Raw genomic sequence first — 8,391 nt, 5'->3', positions numbered from 1 at the left:
GGTCACGAGGTCAGGAGATCCAGACCACGCTGGCTAACATGGTGAAACCTCGTCTCTACTAAAAATACAAAAATTGGCTGGGTGTGGTGGTGCACGCCTGTAATCTCAGCTACTCAGGAGGCTGAGGCAGGATCACTTGAACCAGGGAGATGGAGGTTGCAGTGAGCTGAGATCACACCACTGCGCTCCAGCCAGAGTGACAAAGCAAGACTCTGTCTCAACAGCAACAACAACAACAACAACAACAACAACAACAAAAAGAGAGATGAGTAAACATTCTTTTTTATTTTATTTATATACATATATATATATATATATATATATATATATATATATATTTCTCTCTTTTTTTTTTTTTTTTTTTTTTTTTTTTTTTTTTTTTGAGACAGAGTCTCTCTCTGTTGCCCAGGCTGGGGTGCAGTGGTGCAATCTCGGCTCACTGCAACCTCCGCCTCCTGGGTTCAAGGATTCTCCTGCCTCAGCCTTCTGAGTAGCTGGGACTACAGGCACCCAACACCATGCCTGGGTAATTTTTGTATTTTTAGTAGAGACGGGGTTTCACCATGTTGGTCAGGCTGGTTTCGAACTCCTGACCTTGTGATCTGCCTGCCTCGGCGTCCCAAAATGCTGGGATTAAAGGGAGTGAGCATTCTTGATTTGTTCCCAATTTCATGGGAAAGCATTCAGTCTTTAATTACTAAATATCATGTCAACTGTAGGTATAATGTAGACACTGTATCAGATTTCCCTGTATTCCTAGTTTGCCGAGAGTTTTTATTATTAATAGTTACTGAGTTTTGTTTAATGTTATTTCTCTATCAGTTAATATGATCATACAGTTTTTCTTCTTTAGCCCATTGATATTGCATTTGTTGCTTTTTAAATATTTTTAAGGAAAAATAGTTGTTTTATTCATTTGTACTTAAACCAGCCAAAGTAATATTGATATCATTGTATCACATCAAATACAAGACTTCTTTCCACAAATATTAGCATAACCAACAAAATATGGGGTATTGTAAAACAGAGCCATAAAGGGCTGAGGAAGTCAACGAAGTGTGTTACAGCTTAACTCTTCACCCTTCACCTCAGTCCTTCACCCTTCACCTCGGTAGAGTTTTTATTTTATTTTATTTATTTATTTTTTTTGAGACAGAATCTGGCTGTGTCACCCAGGCTGGATTGTTGTGACTCTATCTCGACTCACTGCAACCTCCACCTCCTGGGGTCAAGTGATTCTCCTGTCTCAGTCTCCCGAGTAGCTGGGATTACAGGCACCTGAGACCACACCAGGCTAATTTTTGTGTTTTAGTAGAGACAAGGTTTCATCATGTTGGCCAGACTGGTATTGAACTCCTAACCTGAGGTGATCTGCCTGACTTGGCCTCCCAAAGTGCTGGGATTACCGGCATGAGCCACTGCACCTGGACTCAATATATATATATATTTTTTAAATAAGTAAAGCCCAATCCAAAACAATAGGAATATACCTTCATCACACCAATTTCTACTTTTGTTTCTTATTCTTGAGGTTAGATTCTAAACCCTAAAGATATCCAAACTAGTATTAGATCTACTTATCTATAGCCAGAGACAGCTTCTATCATGTTGTCCTTAGCAGCCATGATTATTAAAATGTCTTTTCTCCAGGAAGATCTAAAAGGAAAAAAGAAAGAAACCTCTCTGATTAGGCTCCAAGCATTCCCCACCCTCCATCAAATTGACTGGGTAGGCATAATGGAAACCAGAACACGTAGTTTCCAAACAACAGAAATCCTATGAGGGAAGGGAGGAGAGATAAAATTCAGCCAGTGCCCAGACTGAAGCTGAGTAATATCAACTTCACTCATCTTCACACATCTTAAGGTTGCATGTTTGTGGAGTACTTCAGGAATAAATCTATGAATTGTGGAGTACTAAAATACCTAGTGGTCTGCTGTACTACATTATGGCTTTCCCCAGCAGTTTCCAAGGAAACCTCCAAGTCAGGAAAATTTGGCTAGAACTGCATGCAGGACTGCAGAGATTCCTCTCCACAGTTATAGAAGGAAATGTTTCAGGCCTGATTGTTCCAGGACTGGGTGCACCAGGTCTGAGTGTTCCAGCAGTGGTTGCTCCAGGACTGGATGTTCTGGATCTGGTTGCTCCAGGTTGAATTGCTCTAGGTTTGGTTGCTCCACATTGGAAGGTTTCCAGTCACGTTCACCAGGCATCCTTGGTGGTAGGAAGAGTCGAGACTGGGGTAGGTAGGTGCTGAGGCCTTCTGAATCACACCATTGCTATTCTTTGGCTAGTTGTTTTTCTGCCACCTCTTAGATTTCATTCTCTGGTTCTGGAACCAGGTCTTCACCTTTGTAGCTGAGGTTCAGGATGTTGGAAAGTTCCTGCGTCTGCTGGAGGCTGAAGTATTTCTGTCTCTGAAATCTATCATTGAGTACACACAGCTGGTTGGAAGAGAACAGAGTTCTGGTCTTCTGTTTCTTGACCAGGACCTTGTTTTCCTTTTTTGTGGCACTATTCTCTGCAGAAGTGGGTTGTTTGCCTTTGGAACTGGTGGAAGAATCCGGGCTGTCCTGAATAAGCAGATCCATGGAGGAAGGAAGAGGAGAGACAGTCTCTGTGTGAGGCATCTCAGCAGAAGACATTTGCAAGGATGAATAGTTTTCTTCAGGCCCACAAATTACAGGTGTAGGTGAAGAGTCTTTATAGTCGGATGCTTCGGAGCAAGGCAGGCTTTGTGGACAAGCTGGATCTGCACTCATGTTATTATTGGGGAAGAGGAGGAAAAAATTTAAGAGCTGGACTGGAAAAAAGGCTAAGGTGGCTTTAAGACTTTTTTTCTGGAAGATCTTAGAGAAATACGACCTCCAGAAGCAAAAGTATCAAGAAGTTCGGATGAAGTGAGTCACCGCCACAATAACAGAAGGCAACCAGCTCAGTCCAGCAAAACTGCTTTTTAAATACTGAAAGAACCCTGCAGACATAGATAGACTAACTCTTACACTTTTATGGTGTATTATTCTTTTTTATAGACTGCTATGGTCTGAATGTTTGTGTCCTTCCAACATTCATATATTGAAATCTAGTCACCAAGGTGAGACCATTAAGAGGTGGGGAATTTTGGAAGGTGATTAGATCACAAAGGTAAAACCCTCGTTATTGGGATTAGTGCCCTCATAAAAGACCCCAGGAAGCTAGCTATCTTCTTCAATCATGTGCCATCTTTCAGTCAGAAAACAGGCCGTCACCAGACAATGAATCTGCTGTTAACTTGATGTTGGACTTTCCAGTGTTCAGAGCTATGAAAAATAAATTTGTATTATTTATAAACTACCCAGTTTATAGTACTTTGTTATAGCAACCTGAACGAACTACAAGATAGACTGTTGGATCAGATTTACTTAAATTCAAATGAAGACCTCCACATCTAAGTTTACAAGACGCTGGTCTATGCTTTTCTTGGTTTGCACTGTCTTTGACTGATTTTGGTTTTAAAGTAATACCAGCTTTATAAGATGAATTGAGTAGTGTTTTCTATTTTCTGGAAGAGTTTGTGTAAAATCAGTGTTAATTATACTTTAAATGTTTGTAAGAATTATCTAGTGGGCCGGGCGCGGTGGCTCAAGCCTGTAATCCCAGCACTTTGGGAGGCCGAGACGGGCGGATCATGAGGTCAGGAGATCGAGACCATCCTGGCTAATACGGTGAAATCCCGTCTCTACTAAAAAATACAAAAAACTAGCCGGGCGACGAGGCGGGCCCTGTAGTCCCAGCTACTCGGGAGGCTGAGGCAGGAGAATGGCGTGAACCCGGGAGGCGGAGCTTGCAGTGAGCTGAGAGCCGGCCACTGCACTCCAGCCGGGGCGGCAGAGCAAGACTCCATCTCAAAAAAAAAAAAAAAAAAAAAAAAAAAAAAAGAATTATCTAGTGAAACATCTGGTCCTATAGATTTTTCATTAAGGAGCTTTTAAATTAATTTTTGTTAATAATTACAGAAATATCCAGATTGCACATTTCATCTTCATTGAGTTTTGGAAGTTTGAGATTCTTAAGAAATTGGTCCTTTTTTCTTGTCAAATTTTCAAGTGTAACTTTTAAAATAGTATTCCTTATTATCTTTTTAATAGTTGCAGGTTCTATAGAAATACTCTCTACTTTATTCCTAATATTTGGATATACTGTCTCTGTCTTAATCTTTGCCAGTTTCGCTAGAGGTTTATCAATTTTGCTAATTTTTTTTTTTCCTAGAAAACCAGCTCTTTGTTTCATTAACTTTTCTGTTTTTTTTTGTTTTGTTTTGTTTGTTTTGTTTTTTCAATACCTCACTCTGTCGCCTAGGCTGCAGTGCAGGGGTGCTATCATGGTTCATTGCAGCCTCGACCTCCTGGGCTCAAGTGATCCTCAGCCTCCCAAGTAGCGGGAACCACAGACACACACCACCATGCCAGGGTAATTTTTATATTTTTTGTAGAGACAGGTTTTTGTCATGTTGTCTAGGCTTGTCTCAAACTCTTCTGGCTAAAGTTATCTGCCCATCTTAGCCTTCTGAAGTGCTGGGATTATACTTATGTGCTACTGTGCCCAGCTGTTTTTTTTAAATATTAAATCTCATTAATTAAAAAGATCTTTGGGCTGGGCAAGGTGGCTCACACCTGCAATCCCAGCGCTTTGGGAGGCCGAGGCCGGCCTATCACAAGGTTAGGAGTTCGAAACCAGCCTGACCAACATGGTGAAACCCAGTGTCTACTAAAAATACAAAAATTAGCCAGACTTGGTGGCACACGCCTATAATCCCAGCTACTCAGGAGGCTGAGGCAGGAGAATTGCTTGAACCCGGGAGGCAGTGGTTGCAGTGAGCCAAGATTGCATCACTGCACTCTAGTCTGGGTGACAGAGCAAGACTCTGTCTCAAAACAAACAAACAAACCAACAAAAAGCCTTTACCAATTCCTTCCTTCTGTTCATTCCTTCCTTCTGTTCACCTTGGGGTTACTTTGCTCTTCTTTTACTAGTTTTTATTTTTGCAGTAGACATTTTTTTTTTTTTTTTGAGATGGAGTCTCCCTCTGTCTCCCGGGCTGAAGTGCAGTAGCCCGATCTCAGCTCACTTCAAGCTCCGCCTCCCGGGTTTACGCCATTCTCCTGCCTCAGCCTCCCGAGTAGCTGGGACTACAGGCGCCCGCCACCTCGCCCGGCTAGTTTTTTGTGTTTTTTAGTAGAGACGGGGTTTCACCATGTTAGCCAGGATGGTCTCGATCTCCTGACCTCGTGATCCGCCCGTCTCGGCCTCCCAAAGTGCTGGGATTACAGGCTTGAGCCATCGCGCCCGGCCCCTGCAGTAGACATTTTAAAAAAGAGAAGACCTTTTAAAATTAACATTTAATGGTGTAGTTTTTCCTCTCGGCACTATTTTAACTCATCCCACATATTTTAATATATTCTATTTTGTTTTCATTAAGCTCTATGTATTTTCTAATTGAGGTAAAATTCAGGTAATGTAAAATTAACCATTTTAAAGTGTACATTTCAGTGAAAGCTACTATATTGACCATGTTGTATAGCCATAACTTCTATCTGGTTCCCAAACATTTTTATCCCTACAAAAGTAAATGACATAACCATTAAGTAGACAATGCCCACTGCCTTTACCCCCAGCCCTGAGCAACCACTAATCTGCTTTCTGTTTCTCTGCATTTACGTATGCTAGATATTTCATATCAATGGAATCATACATTAGTGACCTTTTACATCTGACTTCATTCATTTAACATAATGTTTTTGAAGTTCATTCATATTGTAGCATGTATTAATGCTTCCTTCTTCTTCTTCTTCTTTTTTTTTTTTTTTTTTTTTCTTGAGAAGGAGTCTCACTCTGTCGCCCAGGCTGGAATACAGTGGCACAATCTCTGCTCACTGCAACCTCTGACTCCCGGATTCAAACGATTCTCCTGCCTCGGCCTCCTGAGTAGCTGGGACTACAGGTGCGTGCCACCACAATCAGCTAATTTTTTGTATTTTTAGTAGAGATGGGTTTCACCATGTTAGCCAGAGTGGTCTTGATCTCCTGATGTCATGATCTGCCCACCTCGGCCTCCAAAAGTGCTGTGATTACAGGTGTGAACCACCACGCCCAGCCCAGTGCTTCATTCTTTTTAAGACCAACTAATATTCCACTGTATGCATATACTGAATTTTGTTCATCCGTTCCTCAGTTGACATTTGGATTCTTTCCACTTTTTCGCTATTGTAAATAGTGCCATGGACATCATGCACATGTTTCTGATTGAACACTTGTTTCTTGGGTATATACTTAAAAGTAGAATTTCCCAACAGAAAAGTACAAGGGCTGCAATCTTTCCATATCATTCCTAATATTTGATTTTTTTTCCATTTTAAAGAAATTATAGCCACCCTAGTGGGTATAAAGTGTATAAAGTGGTATCCTGCTGTCATTTTGATTTGTATTTCCCCAATAGCTAATGAGGTTGAAAATCTTTTCATATGCAGGCTGATCATTTGCACGTCTTATTTGGAAAAAAAGTGTCTATTTTAATCCTTTATACGTTTTAATTTGGTCAATTGTCACTTGGTTGTTGAGTTGTAACAGTTCTGGGTACTAGAACCTTATTAGACATGTGATTTGCAAGTATTTTCTCCCATTCTGTGGATGGTGTTTTTACTTTCTTTGTAGTGACCTTTGATGCACAAAAATTTTTGATTTTGACACTGTCTAATTTATCTATTTTTTTGTTTCTTGTGCATTTGGTGCATACCTAAGGCTTCATTGCCAAATCCAAGGTCTTGAAGACTCACTACATATTTTTTCTGAGTTTTATACTTTTCCCTCTTACACTTAGGTCTTTCATTTTGAGTTAATTTTTGTACATGGTGTGACATAGAATGTCCACTGTTTTTGCATGTAGACATTCAGTTTTTCTAGCATTCTTTGTTGAATATTTTTTCCATATTGAAGGATTTTGACACCCTTGTTAAAAACCAGTGGACCAGCTGGGAGCAGTGGCTCATGCCTGTAATACCAGCAGTTTGGGAGGCCAAGGCAAGTGGATCACTTGAGGTCAGGAGTTCAAGACCAGTCTGGCCAACATGGTGAAACCCCATCGCTACTAAAAATACAAAACTTAGCCAGGTGTGGTGGCAGGTGCGTATAATCTCAGCTGCTCTGGAGGTTGAGGCAGGAGAATAGCTTGAACCTGGGAGGCGGAGGTTGCAGTGAGCTGAGATCAGGTCAGTATACTCCAGCCTGGGTGACAGGGCAAGACTCTGTCTCAAAAATAAATAAATAAATAAAAATAAAAAATCAATGGACCACATATGTAACTGTTTATTTCTGGAATCTCTATTCTATCCCATTAATTTATATGTCCACCCTTATGCTGATATGACAATATTTTAATTACTGTGGCTCTGTAGTAAGTTTTGAAATAGGGAAGTGTGAGTCTTCTAATTTTATTTTTCTTTCTGTAAATTCTTTTGGTTATACAGGGCCCCTTACAATTCTACCTGAATTTTAGAATCAGGTTTTTCATTTCTACGACAAACGCCTTTGAAAATTTGACCAAGATTACATGGAATTCCTAGGTCACTTTGTGTAGTATTGGCATCTTAGCAATATGAAGTTTTCCAATCAATGAACACAAGATGTCTTCTCATTTATTTAGATCTATAATATTTTCAGCAATGTTTTATAGTTTTTCAATGTATATATCTTGCATTGTCTTGGTTAAATTTGTTCCTAAATATTTTATTTTTTGATTCTATTGTAAATGAAATTGTTTTCTTAATTTCCTTTGCAGATTGTTAATTGTTTATACATATACAACTGATTGTGTATTGATTGTGTATCCTGAAAAATGGCTGAATTCATTAAATGAGCAAGTTTGTGGAGTTTAAATGATTTTTTATATATAAGATCATTTTATCTGCAAACAGAGATAGTTTTATGTCTTCCTTTCCAATTTTGATGTATTCTATTTCTTTCCCTTGCCTAATTGCCCAGGCTAAATCTTCACATAAAATGTTTGATGGAAGTTGGGAAAGGGAGTATTTTTGTCTTTTTTCTGATTTTAGGGGGAAAATTTTTCAGTTTTCATCATTGTGTATAATGTTAGTTGTGGGCACATACCATAATATCTGGGACATATTTGAAGCAGTGTGTAGAGGGAAATTTATAGCACGAAATGTCCACAAGAGAAAGCAGGAAAGATCTAAAATCAGCACCCTAGCACCACAATTAAAAGAACTAGAGATGCAAGACCAAACAACCTCAAAAGCCAGCAGAAAGCAAGAAATAACAAAGATCAGAGCAGAACTGAAGGAGATAGTGACACAAAAAACCCTTCAAAACATCAATGAATCTAGGAGCTGGTATTTT

At 39.7% G+C, this 8,391-nt stretch overlaps 1 pseudogene; it reads right to left on the bottom strand.

The window, feature by feature from the left end:
- Positions 1-1,852: 1,852 nt before the first annotated feature.
- On the bottom strand, positions 1,853-2,764 carry LOC104680994 (annotated as a pseudogene).
- Between the last annotated feature and the right edge of the window lie 5,627 nt (positions 2,765-8,391).

The sequence above is a fragment of the Rhinopithecus roxellana genome, chromosome 7 (assembly GCF_007565055.1).
Source record: "Rhinopithecus roxellana isolate Shanxi Qingling chromosome 7, ASM756505v1, whole genome shotgun sequence".
Taxonomy (NCBI): domain Eukaryota; kingdom Metazoa; phylum Chordata; class Mammalia; order Primates; family Cercopithecidae; genus Rhinopithecus; species Rhinopithecus roxellana.
The sequence above is the reverse complement of the archived record's forward strand: the minus strand, read 5'-3'. Positions and strand labels throughout refer to the sequence as shown.